Source organism: Sebastes fasciatus, chromosome 14 (genome assembly GCF_043250625.1).
Source record: "Sebastes fasciatus isolate fSebFas1 chromosome 14, fSebFas1.pri, whole genome shotgun sequence".
Taxonomy (NCBI): domain Eukaryota; kingdom Metazoa; phylum Chordata; class Actinopteri; order Perciformes; family Sebastidae; genus Sebastes; species Sebastes fasciatus.
In genome coordinates, this window is record NC_133808.1 from 5970192 (window position 1) to 5990256 (window position 20065).

General features: G+C 40.1%; 1 long non-coding RNA gene across 1 annotated transcript; it reads right to left on the reverse strand.

Annotated features, from left to right (window-relative positions):
* Positions 1-5541: 5541 nt before the first annotated feature.
* On the reverse strand, positions 5542-15553 carry LOC141782049 (uncharacterized). Its single transcript, XR_012597016.1, has 3 exons — positions 15430-15553; positions 6776-6857; positions 5542-5719 (listed from the first exon to the last, which is right to left on the reverse strand). It is a non-coding gene; the product is annotated as an uncharacterized LOC141782049 (long non-coding RNA).
* Between the last annotated feature and the right edge of the window lie 4512 nt (positions 15554-20065).

Sequence of the window (20065 nt, forward strand, 5' to 3'; positions counted from 1 at the left end):
AGGTGGACTGCAGTTTGTGAAACTTCAGTATTTCAACTGGCTCACAATTATGATTTAGAATAATTTTTTTTAGATCTTATTGATTACTTTAAGGCCCTTCATGGCCTGTTTCTCACTGTTCCTGACTTTTTATTCCCATATGAGCCATGTAGGCAGTTTGAGATCCTCATCTTACATTTCATGTTTTAGTTTGTTTAGTTTTTGTTTATAGATTATTTTTTGGGGCTTTTTGTGATGAATGTTGATTATTATGTAGCCCAGTTAAAATTATGCATACATAAATAGTTGTCTGTGATAAATAAACAAATAAATAGTGTTTGTTAAAAAAAAGAATGGTTAAATACATATTTTTCATTGTGTTCAAATGCTGAGTTCATGGGTTAAAAAATGTTAAGAATGGTAAAAAAAAATGCATATTGCATATGCATGCATGTATTTTTATTATTTTATTTTGATGAAGCTTTTAATTTGATAGAGTGGCATCTTTCTGTGTATCTAATCACGTGTGTTTTGCTTGTGGATTGGCTGGCGTGTGTGTGCATGCAGAGAGAGAGAGAGAGAGAGAGAGAGAGAGAGAGAGAGAGAGAGAGAGAGAGAGAGAGAGAGAATTAAATTAAATTAAATTAAAGCTCTTTAAATTCTCATATATGTGCTATCTTCCCTCTAAATTCAAATTAGAATTAAAAGGAAACTATCCACTATCACGGATTTCAGATCAGGTTGACAGTAGACAACCTCAGAGTGCCATTCGGAGAATGCTGCTCCCCTCTGCTGCTGCTCTCTGCTCCTCTCTAGTGCTGCTGCTCTCCTCTGCTGCTGCTCTCCTCTGCTGCTGCTGCTCCTCTCTGCTGCTCCTCTCTGCTGCTCTCCTCTGCTGCTGCTCCTCTCTGCTGCTCCTCTCTGCTGCTCCTCTCTGCTGCTCCTCTCTGCTCCTCTCTGCTGCTGCTCCTCTCTGCTGCTGCTCTCTGCTGCTGCTGCTCCTCTCTGCTGCTGCTGCTGCTCTCCTCTACTGCTCCTCTCTGCTGCTCCTCCCTGCTGCTCCTCTCTGCTGCTGCTCTCTGCTGCTCCTCTCTGCTGCTGCTCTCGGCTGCTCTCTGCTGCTGCTCCTCTCTGCTGCTGCTCCTCTCTGCTGCTGCTCCTCTCTGCTGCTGCTGCTCTCTGCTGCTGCTCCTCTCTGCTGCTCTCTGCTGCTCTCTGCTGCCCCTCTCTGCTGCACCCTACTTTAACAGGTCCATCCCTCCTTCCTCTGACTCCCTCCACTAACTCCCTCCTCTAACTCCCTCCTCTACCTTCCTCCTCTGACTCCGTTAGAAGTCACCTCACAGGCTGGCCAGTTGGCGGCTGGTTCAAATTCTTCTAGGTGGAGCTGTGCCACATCCAGTCAGTTTCAGCAAACATCCAGGTAGGATTTAATGCAAAAGAGTGAAGGTATTAAAAACACATTACTACTTTACAGTTAAATAATAAACAATTATTTTATTCCAACAGGAGCAGTAAAGAATGGTTAGAAAAACACAACAGTATAACATGTACTCAGTGGTGGAAAGTAACTAAGTACATTTACTCAAGTACTGTACTTAAGTATAATTTTGAGGTACTTGTACTTTACTTGAGTATTTCCATGTTCTGATACTCCACTACATCTCAGAGGGAAATATTGTACTTTTTACTCCACTACATTGATTTAATAACTTTAGTTACTTTACAGATTCAGATTATTAATACAAAATATAATCAAGGAATAAATTATGATATATTATTATAGATTAAACTACCCAGCAGTATATAATAATGAATGATGTATTATTATAGATTAAACTACCCAGCAGTATATAATAATAAATGATATATTATTATAGGTTAAACTACCCAGCAGTATATAACAATAAATTATGTATTATTATAGATTAAACTACCCAGCAGTATATAATAATAAATGATATATTATTATAGGTTAAACTACCCAGCAGTATATAAAGTCATTAAAATGAGCTCCACCATAACCAGCTGTAACATTAAGTGATGAACACATTAATGCATCAATAAGTATAATCCAATAATATACATTATTCTGTATAATGTGCACTTTTATGTTTGGTACTTTAAGTATATTCATATGCTAATATTTTTGCACTTTTACTTAAGAAGGATTTTGAACCCTTACTTGTAACAGAGTATTTCTACATGGTAGTATTGCTACTTTTACTGCAGTACAAGATCTGAGTACTTCCACCACTGCATGTACTATAATACAATAATAAACATGTAATACAATACTAATGTAACATGTAATTGAAACGTTTATGATGGTCTTACCGGTCTCAATTAAATTGTGATGCCTCCATGACCAATTTAAGCAAATGAGACTGAGGACAACTATGTACAAGAAAAGTCAAGTTTAAACTGACAAATGCAGGAAGGACAGCTGGATTTATGCTGTGGGTGTTGACCGCTTTGAATTATGTTTTTATATTTACTTGTTTATTTTTTGATTTGCTCTTGAGTCCGTTTCACACTTCGTTTTTATTCACAGGATAAAAAGAGGTGCAATCTGTTCATCTATTACACTACTAGAGGCTATTAATATCTAGACAGTATATCTGACTTTTGAGTGTTCCGTTAAATCAATAAGTCTGTTAATTTATACATTTACACATCTGGAGGTTTTTCTTTTACCAGCTGTTCTTCCTGCATTTGGCAGCTTCAACTGTGTTACTTCTAGTCTGGATTAAGTGTTTAATTTCTTCGTATTTGTCTAATCTAGTTTCCTCTTTGTTAAATGTGCCGCTCTGCTGACGGGAGACGTTTCCGTGTCTGTGATTGGTCAGAAACCCCGCACGTCATGTGAACACGCTGAAACCTTCCCGGGAAACTCTGGGGTTTAAATACCTGATTACTGATTGTTATATACTCACTGTTGATGACCACTTTAGTTTAGTGTGATCTCGGTTGTTAAGGTTAGTGAAGCCAGATAACGAGATAAGAGAAGATACTCTGGATATGTTGAACTCGCTTCGTAGTGCAGGACTCTATTTATTTCACTTCACGTCTCTATTCTCTTCCTAGTCAGCCACAAAATATAAAACAGTCCAAATCATTTTCACCATATTTCTTCACAAAGAAAACATGATTAATATAATATATCAACTATCTGTATTTCCACATTACCTTGTGTCTCTTCTGTCGTACTCCAGGACCAAACTACGAGACTCTGCTGAGCAACAAGCAACAGTGAAAGCTGCTGCAGCACGTCACTTTAACAGGTTCATCCCTCCTTCGACCAAACACAAGTTTCCGAACTCTTTTTTCCCAGTTTATTAACACTATATACAAACAAATCACCTCAACCCTGTAATGTTCCAGATCGAATATGATTGGAGTATTATACTATAGAAGATGCATAGTCCAAGTATAATAATATAACAATAAAATCACAACTGATTATGACTGACACAGTTTAACATGCTTAAAGAAATAATCAATAAATAGGAATAAGTTGCAAGAGATTGCAGATACCTGCCGATACACACAACACAATGTGAATAAGAGAATACTGCCACTTATTTTTTTCCACTTCAAGCACTCTCACATCCCCTCCAAGACTAATCAATTAGGATTATGTATTTACAGCAGGAATCTAAATTCTGCTGACTAACTAAACTTATTTAACCTACTAGAACACTGGTTATCTACCAGCTATAATACAAATGTCATGTGCTTACCTTGTGTGTTAGTTTGCTCCTCTGCACAAGTTCTTAGCTCATATCTCCTGCCCGTGTTCTCTTCCTGCCAAAAATCTGTGTGTGAGTTTCACACTGGTATTGCACCACACACCTCCCATATGTGCGCTTCCTCCATGAGGAAGCGCACATATGGGAGGTGTGTGGTGCAATACCAGTCAAACCAAATCAAACAGGAAGCTGAGTGAAAAACAGGAATCTCTATATATATGAAACTCTCTCTCTCTATATATATATATATATATGAATCTCTCTCTCTCTCTCTCTCTCTCTCTCTCTCTCTCTCTCTCTCTCTCTCTCTCTCTCTTATCTGGTGGGCCTCAACTCAACAAAAGATCATTAGGTAGACAGGGCAGTAACATGGTATTCAAGTAATGACCTCCTGCTCAACACTTCCCAAACCATGGAGACTTTTCAAAATGAATGAGTCCCCAAATCCCATTTTGGGTCTTTCTTCAAAACTAAATATACCTGCCATTATGGGTTGTCTGAGTCTATATATGGTAGCGGCTGTGGCTCAGGAGATGCCCGATCTCGAGTGTCATTGGGCAAGTTACTGAACCCCAAATTGCTCCCGAAGACTGTGCAATCAGTGTGTGTGAATGAGCATTAGTTGTATGGCAGCCTCTGCTATGAGTGGATGGATGTGTGTGTGAATGGAGTAAATATTGTAGAACAGTCCATTTACCATTATAATTTTTATCACATACATGATACCATAACATAACATAACAAGGTCTGAGAGCTCTCACATGAACGAGCATCACTCAAAACAGTGAGGCGACACACGTCAGCTAAAAGCACAATATCACTCTATATTTCAGCTGCTTGGCAGTAATGTTAGCTGATCAGACGAAGGTCTCTCCATGAATCACTGCTGATCCTAGTGTTGGCTTTTCCTGCCACACGCGAGTGCGCATACGCCAGCGCGCATACGCCAGCGCGCATACGTGCATGGAATCCCGACCCGGTAGATTTAGACGTGTAAAAAGTTACAAACAGTCCCTTTAATTATTTAAAATAAATTGTAAAAATGTGCAAGAGTTGATCCATCCATCCATCCTCTGAATGCTCTAGGTCTCTAGTTTGATCCATCCATCCTCTGAATGCTCTAGGTCTCTAGTTTTATCCATCCATCCTCTGAATGCTCTAGGTCTCTAGTTTGTGGCTGTAAAGTTTCATGAGGCTGTGATTATCCTAGAGGTCATCACAGGTCATTTTATACAGTGAGGTCATGTTTCAAAAAATGGTCTCACTACAATGAAATGTCTCCTATGGGGGCTAACATCACACATGAATACAGTTGGGCATGTCTGTAAAGGGGAGATTTGTCCACATATCTTGAGGTCAGAGGTCAAGGGACCCCTTTGAAAATGGCCATGCCAGTTTTTAGCTAAAATTTAGGCCAACTTTGGAGCGTTATTTAGCCTCCTTCCCGACCTGTTAGCATGACATGGTTGGTACCAATGGATTCCTTTTTCTAGTTTCATATAATATCTGTAGCTTCACTCTAGCCCTAAAACTGAACCTGCTGAGCATCCGAAAAACAGTAAAGTCGGTCAGGCTCGCCCCCGGCCCCGCGGGTCTCTTAGGGTTAACACATAAATATAACATCAACATAAACAAAACAAAATGAAATTGCCATAATTAGCATATGAAGTCTTGAGTTATGGACAGTTTTCTGAGGTCACAGTGTCCTTGACCTTTGACCACCAAATTCTAATCCATTCATCTTTGAGTCCAAGCTACCCCTGTTCACTGAAGTGCATTAACTCTTCTCAGGGCAGAAATCCGGTTTTTGACAAAGTATTTTACTGCTTTCCAGTCTCGGTTTCCTAGGGCTTGAGGTTCTGAATCAATGCAGCGCCGACAGTCCATTTTACCTGGAACCTGGTTCATCACGATGCATCTCCTTAAATGCTTTTCCACTGCAGCACATTCCTCTGGTGTCCAGCTTCTTTTCACAGCAGCTTGTTTCCCTAAGTAGGCATAAAAAGAACACATTCAAAGTTTAAGAACTTTAAATCTTAATCAGAACTAAAACACTACTGGTTTGATCACACAGGCCATCCATTGTAGTACTGACTTGGTTCAGAGACCACAAAGGACTTTCCCCCAGTCACTGAGAATTATACTGTACATACTTTTATTCTACACAACAGTTGTGGAGAAATTGTCTATACTCCAGACTACTGCACGCTTACAGACCTATAACTTATGTGCCTTATACCTCTAGAGATATTACCTGAGAACCATCCCTGCTGTCCTATGAAATATGTAAATACAACCAGTGGGTAATAAACATGGGATCAACTTGGTATTCTGTTACAAGGCAGGGATTTTTGTGTACTTTTTGGGTTATACTCACTGGATAGTCACAATAATAGTGATCAGTGGTAAACTATTACTTCTTGTGTTTTTGATGAGACAATGTTAGTGACTACCTGAAATGAATTATTAGCATAATTGGGTACTAATTACAGTATTATTAGATTAGGATTAGAAGGGAGTATTTCTGCCTATCATAAGACATTATATAAAAAGCTGCTGATTCACAATAGAACCACATTTTGACATTCTGGTTCATTTGGACTGTAGGGACACTACCTGTAGACTATCAGTGCACTTTTTTGCCTATGTGGTGAATTACTTCATTGATGAATTTAATAATTTTTGCAGTAAAAAGAAAAAAATGTTCCATCAATTTCATGAAGGTCACATGTCAAAGTTATGAAAAAACAAGGTCATGTTATGTTCTACCCCAGGTAGGGGTTCCTGCACTATTTGGCTGACACTAAGACTGCAACAGATACAATATACAGGGCAACTGAGGACTTACAGAATTAGTACCCTGATAAGTTAATTATTCTCTCAGGTGATTCCAATCACTGCTCAGTGTCCTCTATTCTACCCACTTTAAGTCAACGATCAATCAAAGACAAATTTCCACTGAGGTGGACAATAAAGTCAGTCAGTCAGTCAATCAATCTATATCTATCAATCTACTTTTCAATCTACTATTCTTCTAAGCTCACCTCTCCTTTTTGCCGACTTCCTCTGGTTTTGGGCAGACACTGTGGACGTCACACTGCTCACCGTCACTAAAGCACTAAGGGACTAAACACATTCAAAATAATTTGAATGTGTCAAATGTAGAGTAAAGCATAAAAAGGCACACTCCAGGCATACATTTACTAAAATACTTGGGGAAAAAATATTGAAAACAATAAAGAGTTACTACTTAAAGGGTAGTACCCCCCACAATTAACACCAGACATGCATGCATTGTCTATATGCATGTCTGGCACTCTAGTTAGTGAACATGGTGTTGAGTTTGGGTGGCGCTATCCTTTTAGTGATCACATTGAGTAAAATAAGAGACTTACAGGACGGGAACAGCCTCTTCTCAGCCTTTGTGAAGCCATTTCACTTGAATCGTAGAGAGCATCAGAAAAATCTGGTATTCTATCCATCTGCAATAAGGGAGTTAAAGGTATGGTTACTCATTTTTTTTGAAATTGTACTAAAATCAAAGATGTATGCTCTGATGAAGGTCTGACAGACCAAAAGCTTAGAATGAAGTGAAATACTGCATAGATCTAAGTGTGCGGATATCTTTTCTATCATCTCATTACAATCAAAGGGGAAAGATTTTGTAGGAAATGGCCTATCAACTAATTATTGGTATTCAAAGTGTCATAGACATACCAGAATGCTTTTTGTCCTTCTCAGCTTTGGAACAACTTCATTGTCTGATTGCACACTAGAATAATTTTTTATAGAATCCTCATCAACGTTTTCTCTATCAATCCGCAAAAAGGGAGTCATGTCAAGATATAGTTATTCATTTTTGTTTACATTCTATTAAAACCAATCACAGTGAAAGTTTTTTTGGACTACTAGTCTATCAAAATTGTACCGGCATTCAAAATCCGAGGCATACCAGAATGTTTTCCATCCCCCTGAGCTTTCGAAAAGGTTCATCACAGTGTGGAGTCGGAGGTTGGTCTTTTATACAATCCTCATCGGTTTCATCAGTGTCGGGATACTCCACTAGACGAAACCCTCTGACAGTAAACACCTAAATATAGTTAAACACAAAATAATCAGTATTCATTAAAAGCTGATAGTTGTCATGAATGTGGAGATATTCACAAGTTACAATAGTTGGCTCATGTGAAAACCTTTTCTGAAACAGCATATAACTTTACTCTAGTCAGTAAAAATTAGTGGCAAATTTTAAGTACGTTTACATTTGGCTGACCAAATTTAGGGGCATGGTGGCCCATGGGGCCAGTGCATACAAATATGATCTTCTATCCTTGTATACCTGTAATAACTTGAGTGTAGATACTGAAAGGTGTTGCCCAAATGATGAGAGATCACTTAAGAGTGAGATTCATACGGGAGGGGCCCTTGAGGGTGTATTAGAAACGTATGTGTGTGTGAAGTTGTGGTCTCACAACAACATATAAGGGGCTGCAATGGATCATATTCAAAATACCATTTTTAAACATGTAACAGCACAGGAAGTGTAAAATTATACCTGTAATAACTTCAGTTTAGATACTGGAAAGTGTTGCCCAAATGATGTAAAATCACTTAGATTGAGATCCATACGGGAGGGCCCCATGAGGGTGGACTAGAAATGTGTGTGTGAGCTTAACTGTTAAATTCACCCAGAGGGAGATCTACACCTGAGGGCCCCATGAGGGTGGACTAGAAACATATACTGTATGTGTGTGAGGTTTACTGGCACCATGAGGAATGGACTAGAACGTTTTCTGTCAGGTTAACTCTGTTCTCTCAATCAGAAGTCTGCCACATCACCCAATGAGTAACACTGACTGAAAAGCTGTATCAGAAAAGCAATGTGCAATGTTTTTAGCTCAGGTTCCCGGGACCCTGAGCTAAAAATAGAACAGACAGTAGATGCGCCGATCGTAATACGCAGTGGTTAAGCTTAACTCACGGTCCGCTACATAGTCATAGACTGGGCAGCTGTAACTATTTAAATCATTTGAGAAATATAAACGTTATAGTGCTTTTTATCCAGAATAACCACAGCTTCCCCATTTCCCCCACACCTCATACACACATTTCCATACTTTGCGACATGTGATAAAATCTCTCTACCCCCTCTCTCTCACTCTCTCCCACTCACTCTCTTCATTACACAATTAAAAAAAAAAATCTCCACACCTGAATCACGTTGTTTCCTTCAGAAGGCAGGTCTTCATGATTCTAAAGAACAACACTGAGGAGTTAAACTTGATGTTGAAGTTCAGGGTGGAGGATTTTGACTACATTGTTCATGTGTCTTCAGAGAGAATGAAATGTTTTGGCTGTGGAATGGAGGGTCACCTCATCCGTGCCTGTCCACAGAAACAAAACGCTGGGACACATAATGGTGAGTCTGCAGCACCAAGTCCAGAACAAGACAATACTCAGAGTACACACAGTACACAGCAGACTGAAGCTGAGCATCAAGGGGCTGATGGTTCAGAGGCTGCTGGTTCAAGTTCTGATGGTTCGGGTGCGGCTGGTCCAGTCTTTGCTGGTTCAGGTGCGGTTGGTCCAGTCTCTACTGGTCCGGTCTCTGCTGGTTCAGGTGCGGCTGGTCAAGTCTCTGCTGGTTCAGGTGCTGTTGTGGAGGTTACTGATCAGCCACACACTGACAGTATTAATAGTGACACAGTCGACACACAGACTGAAACGAAGGAGGCACAATGTTCTCTGGAGGAGGAAAGTGAGATGTTGGTGGATGAAGACTCTTCTAAAGAGAAGAAGAAGAGGGAGGTGACTAGTGACGAGTGTCAGTCGTCTGGTGAAGTGAAGAAGATCTCTCCTCAGAGTGAGCTCAGTCTGCAGTCAGGTGAGAGTGAAGGTGATGAGGAGAGTGATGTGGAGTCTCTAGCTTCCTCACAGACGTGGGCTCACAAGAGGAGTGTCTACTCTTTAACCAGTATTAAGAAGTTCCTGCAGGACACTAAGGGAGCCAGGAATGTTAAAGTTGAAAGCGTGTTCCCTGATTTACAGCTCTTTGTTGATTCAGTGAAGGTTTCTCTAAGAAGTCCTAGAATTTTTGGGGAGAAAGCTTTCACTGACCAGGAGACTTACCGTATAAAGAAACTAGTTCAAAAGGTCAAAAAACAGTTAAAAGATGATGAATAAGTCTGATAGATATTCCTTGTTTTTCTTGTTTTGTTTTACAATTTTTTTTCTATGCCATGGGGGACATAAGAATAGGAAGCCTGAACTTAAATGGAGCAAGGGATGATGGGAAAAGGGCTTCTCTTTTCAAGCTGTGTTCTCTTAAAAAGTTGGACATCATTTTGATACAAGAGACACACAGTACCTCTGATAACGAGGCTGACTGGAGGAGAGAATGGACTGGTGAAACTTATTTAACTCATAAAACCAGTAACAGTTGTGGTGTTGGAATTCTTTTTTCCAAAAACTTTATTCCTCAGTCGGTAGAATGTGAAGAAGTTATTAAAGGTCGTCTGTTAAAAGTAAGAGCAGTGTATGAAAATGTAAAGATGGTGTTCATTAATATTTATGCTCCAGTTGTGGGAGCGGAGAGAGTCGTGTTTCTAGATGTTTTAAATGAAGTGATTGAGAAATGTAACAGTGAAGAATACGTTTTCATCGGTGGAGACTTTAACTGCACTGAGGACAGCAGGTTAGACAGGAACCATGCAGAGCCTCACGCTGCCTCTCCCACTCGTCTCATTCATCTCATGGAGGCTCAGGAGTTGTGTGATGTGTGGAGAGGCTTTCATAACAAACATAGACAATACACTTGGACACATGTTAAAGAGAACTTACTGTCTATGGCCAGGCTTGATCGTTTTTATTGTTTTAAACATCATTTTAATGTTTTTAAAAGTTGTTTGATCAGCCCTGTTGGTTTTTCTGATCACTCGCTTGTAACAGCTTCTGTTTTTATAAAATGTGTAAAATCCAGTAGTGCTTATTGTCATTTTAACACGGCTTTACTGGAGGATAAGAACTTCAGAGAAACTTTTATCTTTTTTTGGAAAAATCACCAAAATATGAAGCATGATTTTGTGTCTTTACAACAGTGGTGGGATTTTGGAAAGGTCCAAATCAAACAGTTTTGTCAACAGTACACTCAGAATGTCACAAAAACCTTGACGAGTTCAGTGAAAGCTCTGGAGTCTGAAGTGGAGGAACTCAGAGATTTAGCTGAGACCACAAGAGACCAACGACATACTGAGACACTTGAAATCAAAAAGTGTGTGTTAGCCAACCTGCTGGGTGTCTCAGCTCAGGGGGCTCTGGTTAGGTCCCGCTTTCAAAATGTAGCCCAAATGGATGTCCCGTCACATTTTTTCTTTGGTCTGGAGCGTAAGAATGGACAGAAAAAGTTCATTCACAGTTTAAGGTCTGACACGGGGCAGGTTCTGACTGATCACACTGCAATCCGCAAACATGCTTTCAGCTTTTACAGTAACCTGTTCAAATGTGAGCACAGAGAGGAGCAGGCAGTGTTTCAGAGCTTCTGTGCCGGTCTTCCTCAGGTTGAGCAGCAGAGTAACATGGAGTTGGAAGCAGCTCTCCCATCTGATGAACTTTATGCTGCTCTGCAGAGCATGCAAAGTAGGAAAGCGCCCGGAATCGATGGTATACCTGTTGACTTCTATAAGTCTTTGTGGTCGGTGGTGGGGGGATCTGCTGGCAGTACTGAGTAACAGTCTTGCCGGAGGGCATCTGCCGTTGAGCTGCAGGAGAGCGGTCCTTACTTTACTGCGTAAGAAAGGTGACCTGCAGTTCATTAAAAACTGGAGGCCCGTGTCTCTGCTCTGCTCTGACTATAAGCTCCTCTCCAAGGTGTTGGCAACGCGGCTGAGCAGAGTGATGGAGCAGGTGATTCAGTGCGATCAGACCTACTGTGTACCAGGCAGGCTGATTTCTGATAATATTATTTTGGTTCGAGACTTTTTAGAGATATGTAAGCTGTTTGGCCTCAAAGGTGGATTCATATCAATGATCAAGAAAAAGCTTTTGATCGTGTCGAGCATAAATATTTATGGCTCACGTTGAGTGCCTTTGGTTTTGGTCCTGGTTTTATTAATACAGTTAAGGTTTTGTATTGTGACATTCAGAGCGTCCTGAAAATCAATGGTGGTTTGAGCGTTCCGTTTCATGTTCAAAGGGGAGTTCGACAAGACTGCGCCCTCTCTGGCATGTTATATTCTCTAGCCATCGATCAGTTGTTGAACAAACTTAGATCTGATCTTAAGGGGCTGACTATTCGCGGTTGTAATACACCTTTAAAATTGTCAGCCTATGCAGATGATGTGGTCATCCTGGTGGACAGCTAACAGGATATTGACACGTTGGAAAAACATGTTGTCCAGTTTGGCTCAATATCTTCAGCTAAAGTTAACTGGGACAAAAGTGAAGCTCTCAGTGTTGGTGGACTAGAGAAGAAGCTCAGTTTGCCTGGGGGGTTGATTTGGAAGACAGAGGGGCTGAAATATTTAGGAGTGTTTTTGGGTGATCAATCATTTGTTCTTAAAAACTTGGAAAATGTTCTTGAGAAGGTCAGAGGTCGTTTAGCAAAGTGGAAGTGGCTTATAACAAAAATGTCATAGAGAGGTCGAGTCCTCGTCATTAATAATTTGGTATCGTCCACTTTATGGCATCGCCTGTCATGTGTTGACCCCCCACCTGATCTGCTGTCAAAGATCCAGGCTCTTCTTGTGAATTTCTTCTGGGACGGACTGCATTGGGTGCCTCAGAGTGTGCTGAATCTGCCGAAGGATGACGGAGGACAGGGCCTGATCCATCTGAGCAGCAGGGGGGCTACCTTCCGGTTCCAGTTCCTACAAAGGTTTCTGTGTGGTCCTGCTGATTTAGTGTGGAGGCCGCTGGCTTGCACCATTTTGAGTCAGCTAGGTGGACTGGGACTGAACAGATCTTTGTTTCTGATGGACTTAAAGCAGCCTGACATCAAGGAATTACCAGTTTTCTATCGTGGACTGTTTAAGGTGTGGAGCCTCCTTAATAAAAAAAAGGCTGGGACATCACAGCTCAATGTACTGGCTGCTCCAGGAACCAGTTCTTTATGGGACCCGTTTCAGTGCAGTCTGTCAGGTGGGGCCGACTCTGCTCCGGCGGTTCTGTGTGTCTAATGTGGTGACTCTGGGACATGTAGTTCAGCTCGCAGGTGCAAACTTGGACAATGCAGCTCCTCTTGCCTGCCGCCTAGAGGTGAAATCGACTCGAGCTATCTCTCTTCTGCTCAATAGATGGAGAGAAGCTCTCACAGTTAGTGAGCGGACTCTGTTACAGCAGTATTGTGACAGCTCTGTTAAACCTGATGATAATGATGTATTCCCTTCGGTGAACATTTTCCCAGATTTTAAGGACTGTACAGGATTGTTTTTAAAGAGTGGGAGTTCCTCTGAGTTTTCTTTCCAAGATGCAAATAGAAAATTAATGTATAAAACGTTTGTCAAAGTTTTGCACAGGGACAAATTAAATGGTAAAACTGACACTCCATGGAGAGCTCACTTAGGTCTCAGTGATAGTGTTGGACCTGAATGGAGAGCGCTGTATAAACCACCATTGGTCAAAAGAACTGCTGACCTGCAGTGGAGGGTTATACATGGTATCGTGGCTGTGAATGCTTTTGTCTCTGTCATTAATTCTGATGTCAGTCATGAATGTCCATTTTGCACTCATCGTGAAACTGTTTTTCATTGTTTCATGGAGTGTTGTCGACTGCTGCCGCTGTTCACAATGTTGGGACAGTTTTTTGGACTGTTTGGGGAAGTTTTCTCCAAACGTGTTTTCATTCTGGGATACAGATACTCTCAGAAGAGTAAAGATAAATGCCAGCTTTTTAACTTCATTCTGGGGACTGCAAAGATGGCCGTGTATCTGAGCAGGAGAAACCGAATAGAGAAAGCGGTGGATGATGATGCTGTGTTTGTGTTTGTAAAAATGGTGAAAGCTCGTTTAAAAATAGATTTTAATTATTACAGAATGATGAAGGATCTGGAAAGATTCTCCAGTGTGTGGTGTTATAAACATGTGCTTTGTCGTGTTGTAGATGACGAGCTGTCCTTTGGAAATGTATTGAGATGATTTGGATTCTGTGAATCTTGTTTTAATGACGTGTTGTTCTTGAACCTCAACTACTGTTGAGGTTTTTGTTAAATCTTGAATATTTAATAAAGTATTGTTAAAATTCAAAAAATTCTCTCTCTCTGAGCTTCCTTCTCTCTGAGCTTCCTTCTCTCTGAGCTTCTCTCTCTCAGAGCTTCTCTCTCTCTCTCTCTGAGCTTCCTTCTCTCAGAGCTTCTCTCTCTTTCTCTCTGAGCTTCCTTCTCTCAGAGCCTCTCTTTCTCTCTGAGCTTCCTTCTCTCAGAGCCTCTCTCTCTCTCTCTGAGCTTCCTTCTCTCAGAGCCTCTCTCTCTCTCTCTGAGCTTCCTTCTCTCAGAGCCTCTCTCTCTCTCTCTGAGCTTCCTTCTCTCAGAGCCTCTCTCTCTCTCTCTCTGAGCTTCCTTCTCTCAGAGCTTCTCTCTCTCTCTCTCTGAGCTTCCTTCTCTCAGAGCCTCTCTCTCTCTCTCTCTCTGAGCTTCCTCTCTCAGAGCCTCTCTCTCTCTCTGAGCTTCCTCTCTCAGAGCCTCTCTCTCTCTCTCTCTGAGCTTCCTTCTCTCAGAGCTTCTCTCTCTCTCTCTCTGAGCTTCCTTCTCTCAGAGCCTCTCTCTCTCTCTGAGCTTCCTTCTCTCAGAGCTTCTCTCTCTCTCTCTGAGCTTCCTTCTCTCAGAGCCTCTCTCTCTCTCTCTGAGCTTCCTTCTCTCAGAGCCTCTCTCTCTCTCTCTCTGAGCTTCCTTCTCTCAGAGCCTCTCTCTCTCTCTCTCTCTGAGCTTCCTCTCTCAGAGCCTCTCTCTCTCTCTGAGCTTCCTCTCTCAGAGCCTCTCTCTCTCTCTCTCTCTCTCTCTCTCTCTCATAATTTTTGCAGTAAAAGAAAAAAATGTTCCATCCATTTCATGAAGGTCACATGTCAAAGTTATGAAAAAAAACAAGGTTATGTTCCACCCCAGGTAGGAGTTCCTGCACTATTTGGCTGACACTAAGACTGCAACAGATACAATATACAGGGCAACTGAGGACTTACAGAATTAGTACCCTGAAACATTAATTATTCTCTCAGGTGATTCCAATCACTGCTCAGTGTCCTCTATTCTACCCACTTTAAGTCAACGATCAATCAAAGACAAATTTCCACTGAGGTGGACAATAAAGTCAGTCAGTCAGTCAGTCAATCAATCTATATCTATCAATCTACTATTCTTCTAAGCTCACCTCTCTTTTTTGCCGACTTCCTCTGGTTTTGGGCAGACACTGTGGACGTCACACTGCTCACCGTCACCAGAGCACTAAGGGACTAAACACATTCAAAATAAATTTGAATGTGTCAAATGTAGAGTAAAGCATAAAAAGGCACACTCCAGGCATACATTTACTAAAATACTTGGGGAAAAAATATTGAAAACAATAAAGAGTTACTACTTAAAGGGTAGTACCCCCCACAATTAACACCAGACATGCATGCATTGTCTATATGCATGTCTGGCACTCTAGTTAGTGAACATGGTGTTGAGTTTGGGTGGCGTTATCCTTTTAGTGATTAAAAAAAGAGACTTACAGGACGGGAACAGCCTCTCCTCGGCCTTTGTGAAGCCATTTCAGACTTAGAATTGGGAGGGCCCTCTGTACTGTCATCACTTGAATCGTAGAGAGCATCAGAAAAGTCTGGTATTCTATCCATCTGCAATAAGGGAGTTAAAGGTATGGTTACTCATTTTTTTTGACATTGTACTAAAATCAAAGATGTATGCTATATTCTAATCAACACATATCAGCAGCTGGATTATTGCTCTAAATGATTGTACTATTAATGTTCGTACGAACATAATGTGCACTGGGATTTATGGAAATGTTAGTGAGAAGAGTTGCAAGTGGGTTGTTGTAACGTTACGTTTGAAAAGTCAAAATGCATTTATCTAACCATTTCTCCTTGACCTCGATGGAAAACGTCGTGAGGTCAAGGAAAGATGAGAAGGAGGATTCAGAAGGACTCAGGAAAAGACAACCGTGGTGTTCAGAGAATCCCACTGCTCTTTCACTAGAAGCTCCGTAATGATGATGCGACGGCGGCAGATGTTAGATCACAATATTGATCAAAATAATCGCGATTAGCATTTTGCCCATAATCGCTCACTTTTATAGGTCCTACAGTTGTCTCTCCGTCTTTTTCTTCTTTCCCCGACTTTACTTTGGAAGTATTTCTTATTTTAACTCACTAGTCATGTGAATGTTATCTAGGGCCGACTACTCTCTGTCTAGTTTTTCTAACTATTTTGAATATGAAAACGCTTCGTGGTGTCCTCGTAGTGTCCTAGTGGTGTCCTCGTAGTGTCCTCGTAGTGTCTTAGTGGTTTCCTCGTCCTTTAGTGTCGCTCCTCTAGTCAGTCTTGTTCCTGCGTAATACATAAAAGCTGACCAGAAACTGTATTTACCATCGAGGAGAAATCTAGTTGGTGAAATAGTTTTTCTCTCTAATCCCCTACTCTGACTACAGAAACATACAACATGGAGGTTGAAGAACTACTGGAGACCGAGTATAATTGGTCTGATAACATTTTATCACACATTTTATTGACGATTTTGTCATGGGTTGTTTAGTGAGCAGGGTTTATTGCAGCTGTAAAACCACCTCCCCGATGTCTTTGTTACTGCACTTTTGATCTGAAGCAGATCATATTTCCTCCTCCAGGTAGCTCACCTGGTAAAGCAGCCTTGAGATTAGATTTGACCCGGTTTTATGTCAAGCAGTGGCACATTAGTTATTATGGAGATCTAATCTGTGCAGTTAGCCTGCTCCAGACTATGGTCTTAATTTATCCTGGTGTCTCATCTGTTCAGTCAGCAGTCACTTCAATCAGAAACCAGTGTGTTTTTACAGTTAGTCTATCTTATGGATGTATTTTGCCTTATTTTTATTAGCCTGATTAAAATACCATATTTTAATAAAAACAAGTACTTAACTGAATACATACCACCATTCAGTTCAGTACTGCTATTTAAACATTGTGATCATCATTAATTTTTATTTTTATAATCATTCATGTGATAATCATTATTACGTTATATTGTGTTTATGAAGACTGCTGTTCATTTTGTTGTTAGAGGTTTGATGAATATATTATTGATTAGAAATGGCTGATGAAGTTCACTGGACCAGTAACTATATAGTGTTCTGTATATTCATGAAACAACAGGGAGAGGACACCACCATGCTTTGACCTTTTATTTTTCTTGGATCACTGGTCTGCTGGGAGAGAAACACACAGCAATGGTTAATACATCCTGTTACTGTGAATACTTACAGTGTACATTGAAATGATCACTTACTTCTCTGTCTAATCCCCTCAGTATGTTTTTTCAAGTGTGTGCTGTACAGACATCTAACAGTTTGTGAATTCTGTAAATATCAGTTGTTAACTCTGCATGGTGTGGATGTCCTACACTCACTACGATGCCAGGCTGCTCTCAGGCTGTACAGTATCTGGGTCCTCTTAAAAATGATGTTTTCCATGAGCACCACATCACTGACTTCTTATCCATTATGGACTAAATAAGTATTTCCACTAGACTGACATGTAGGCTACATCCAGCCTTCTTTCTTTCTTTCTTTCTTTCTAAATAAATAATGGTCATAATAGGGCAGACCATGCACAATTCCTGCTTTGCTAATTAATATGTGTTTTAAAGAATTTTTGTCAATAAGCACACACTTAAAGCTGAAGTAGGCGAGATTAGAGCAAATATGATTAAGAAAAGTTATTTTTATAAAACAGTCGCTATATCGTGATAGTAGTACATGAAACAGGTAACCTGAAAAAAATCATGTTCCTCTGTGTCCTCAGGTGCTCCTAACGGCATCTGCAAGATTTCACAGACAGGAGGAAAACAAGCAGTAAGAGCTGATCTGAGTTCTGCTGTCTGAGAGCCGGCTGTCAATCACTCGTGAACTCCGACCAAACGGTCAACTAGGCCGCGCTGATCAAATATGAATCAATATTATGTTACGTTAATGACCATGTCTCTCCTCAAATGTTTTCAGAATCATCTTGTAGTGCACGGTTTAGCTGTAAAATTAGAGAGTTTGTGACGCCATTGTGAAATCTGGTGAAAGAATGCTAAATTCTGGTCACATGACCGGAGCACAGCCAATAGGAACGCTGTCTCTCTGAAATGACCTGTGATTGGTCGAAGTCTCCCGTCACAGGCTAGATTTTCTAAAGCCTGAAAACAGAGACATGAGGAGGAGCAGAAGTCTAGTTATCTCTCAGAACACTTGGATTACAATATGCTGAAAGGTTATTATGGAATTTTTGCCCAATGATGCCAAAAATATTCTGCCTACTAACTTGTAAAACTGAAAATTTAACAGGAAAGTAAAACATTAAAAGTTCAAGATATTTCCTTCCCCTTTCACCTGCCTCAGAAAGCTTTTTGCAATGCAGTTGTCACCAAAATTGAGGTTATGTTTGAATGAACAAAACATATTGCAATGTTCAATCAGCAGACTTTGGTGTTTCTGCTGACTGATGGCTGAGTGTAAAACAGTCCTGACAGGAGATCTGATGCTACTTCCTCCCTCAGAGCTCTGAGGAGTCTTCTGGAAAAGATAAAGACACTCTCTCTCTTGAGGCATTACAAATGTGCACTTTTAAAATGCTGCTGTCAAAATAGAGGCATCTACCAGCAGCAATATCACCACCCTCTGCTCATGTGTAAAAGGACACTGGAATGTAGATTCAGTGCTGTGACAGCGGGAGACTACCCCCGTGTGGACACAGAGGTGGCCTGCAGTTTGTGAAAGTTCAGTATTTCAACTGGCTCACAATTATGATTTAGAATACATTTTTTTAGATCTTATTGATTACTTTAAGGCCCTTCATGGCCTGTTTCTCACTCTTCCTGACTTTTTATTCCCATATCCTCATCTTACATTTCATTTTTTAGTTTGTTTAGTTTTTGTTTATAGATTATTTTTTGGGGCTTTTTGTGATGAATGTTGATTATTATGTAGCCCAGTTAAAATGATGCATACATAAATAGTTGTCTGTGATAAATAAACAAATAAATAGGGTTTGTTAAAAAAAAGAATGGTTTAATACATATTTTTCATTGTGTTAAAATGTTGAGTTCATGGGTTAAAAAATGTTAAGAATGGTAAAAAAAAAATGCATAATGCATATGCATGCATGTATTTTTATTAGTTCATTACTGCTGCTGCTGCTCCTCTCTGCTGCTCCTCTTGCTGCCCCTCTCTGCTGAACCTCCCTCTAACAGGTCCATCCCTCCCTCCTCTAACTCCCTCCTCTGACTCCCTCCTCTGACTCCGTTAGAAGTCACCTCACAGGCTGGCCAGTTGGCGGCTGGTTCAAATTCTTCTAGGTGGAGCTGTGCCACATCCAGTCAGTTTCAGCAAACATCCAGGTAGGATTTAATGCAAAAGAGTGAAGGTATCAAAAACACATTACTACTTTGCAGTTAAATAATAAACAATTATTTTATTCCAACAGGAGCAGTAAAGAATGCTTAGAAAAACACAACAGTATAACATGTACTCAGTGGTGGAAAGTAACTAAGTACATTTACTCAAGTACTGTACTTAAGTATAATTTTGAGGTACTTGTACTTTACTTGAGTATTTCCATGTTCTGATACTCCACTACATCTCAGAGGGAAATATTGTACTTTTTACTCCACTACATTGATTTAATAACTTTAGTTACTTTACAGATTCAGATTATTATTACAAAATATAATCAAGGAATAAATGATGATGTATTATTATAGATTAAACTACCCAGCAGTATATAATAATAAATGATGTATTATTATAGATTAAACTACCCAGCAGTATATAATAATAAATGATGTATTATTATAGGTTAAACTACCCAGCAGTATATAATAATAAATGATATATTATTATAGATTAAACTACCCAGCAGTATATAATAATAAATGATGATGTATTATTATAGATTAAACTACCCAGCAGTATATAAAGTCATTAAAATGAGCTCCACCATAACCAGCTGTAACATTAAGTGATGAACACATTAATGCATCAATAAGTATAATCCAATAATATACATTATTCTGTATAATGTGCACTTTTATGTTTGGTACTTTGAGTATATTCATATGCTAATATTTTTGCACTTTTACTTAATAAGGATTTTGAACCCTTACTTGTTACA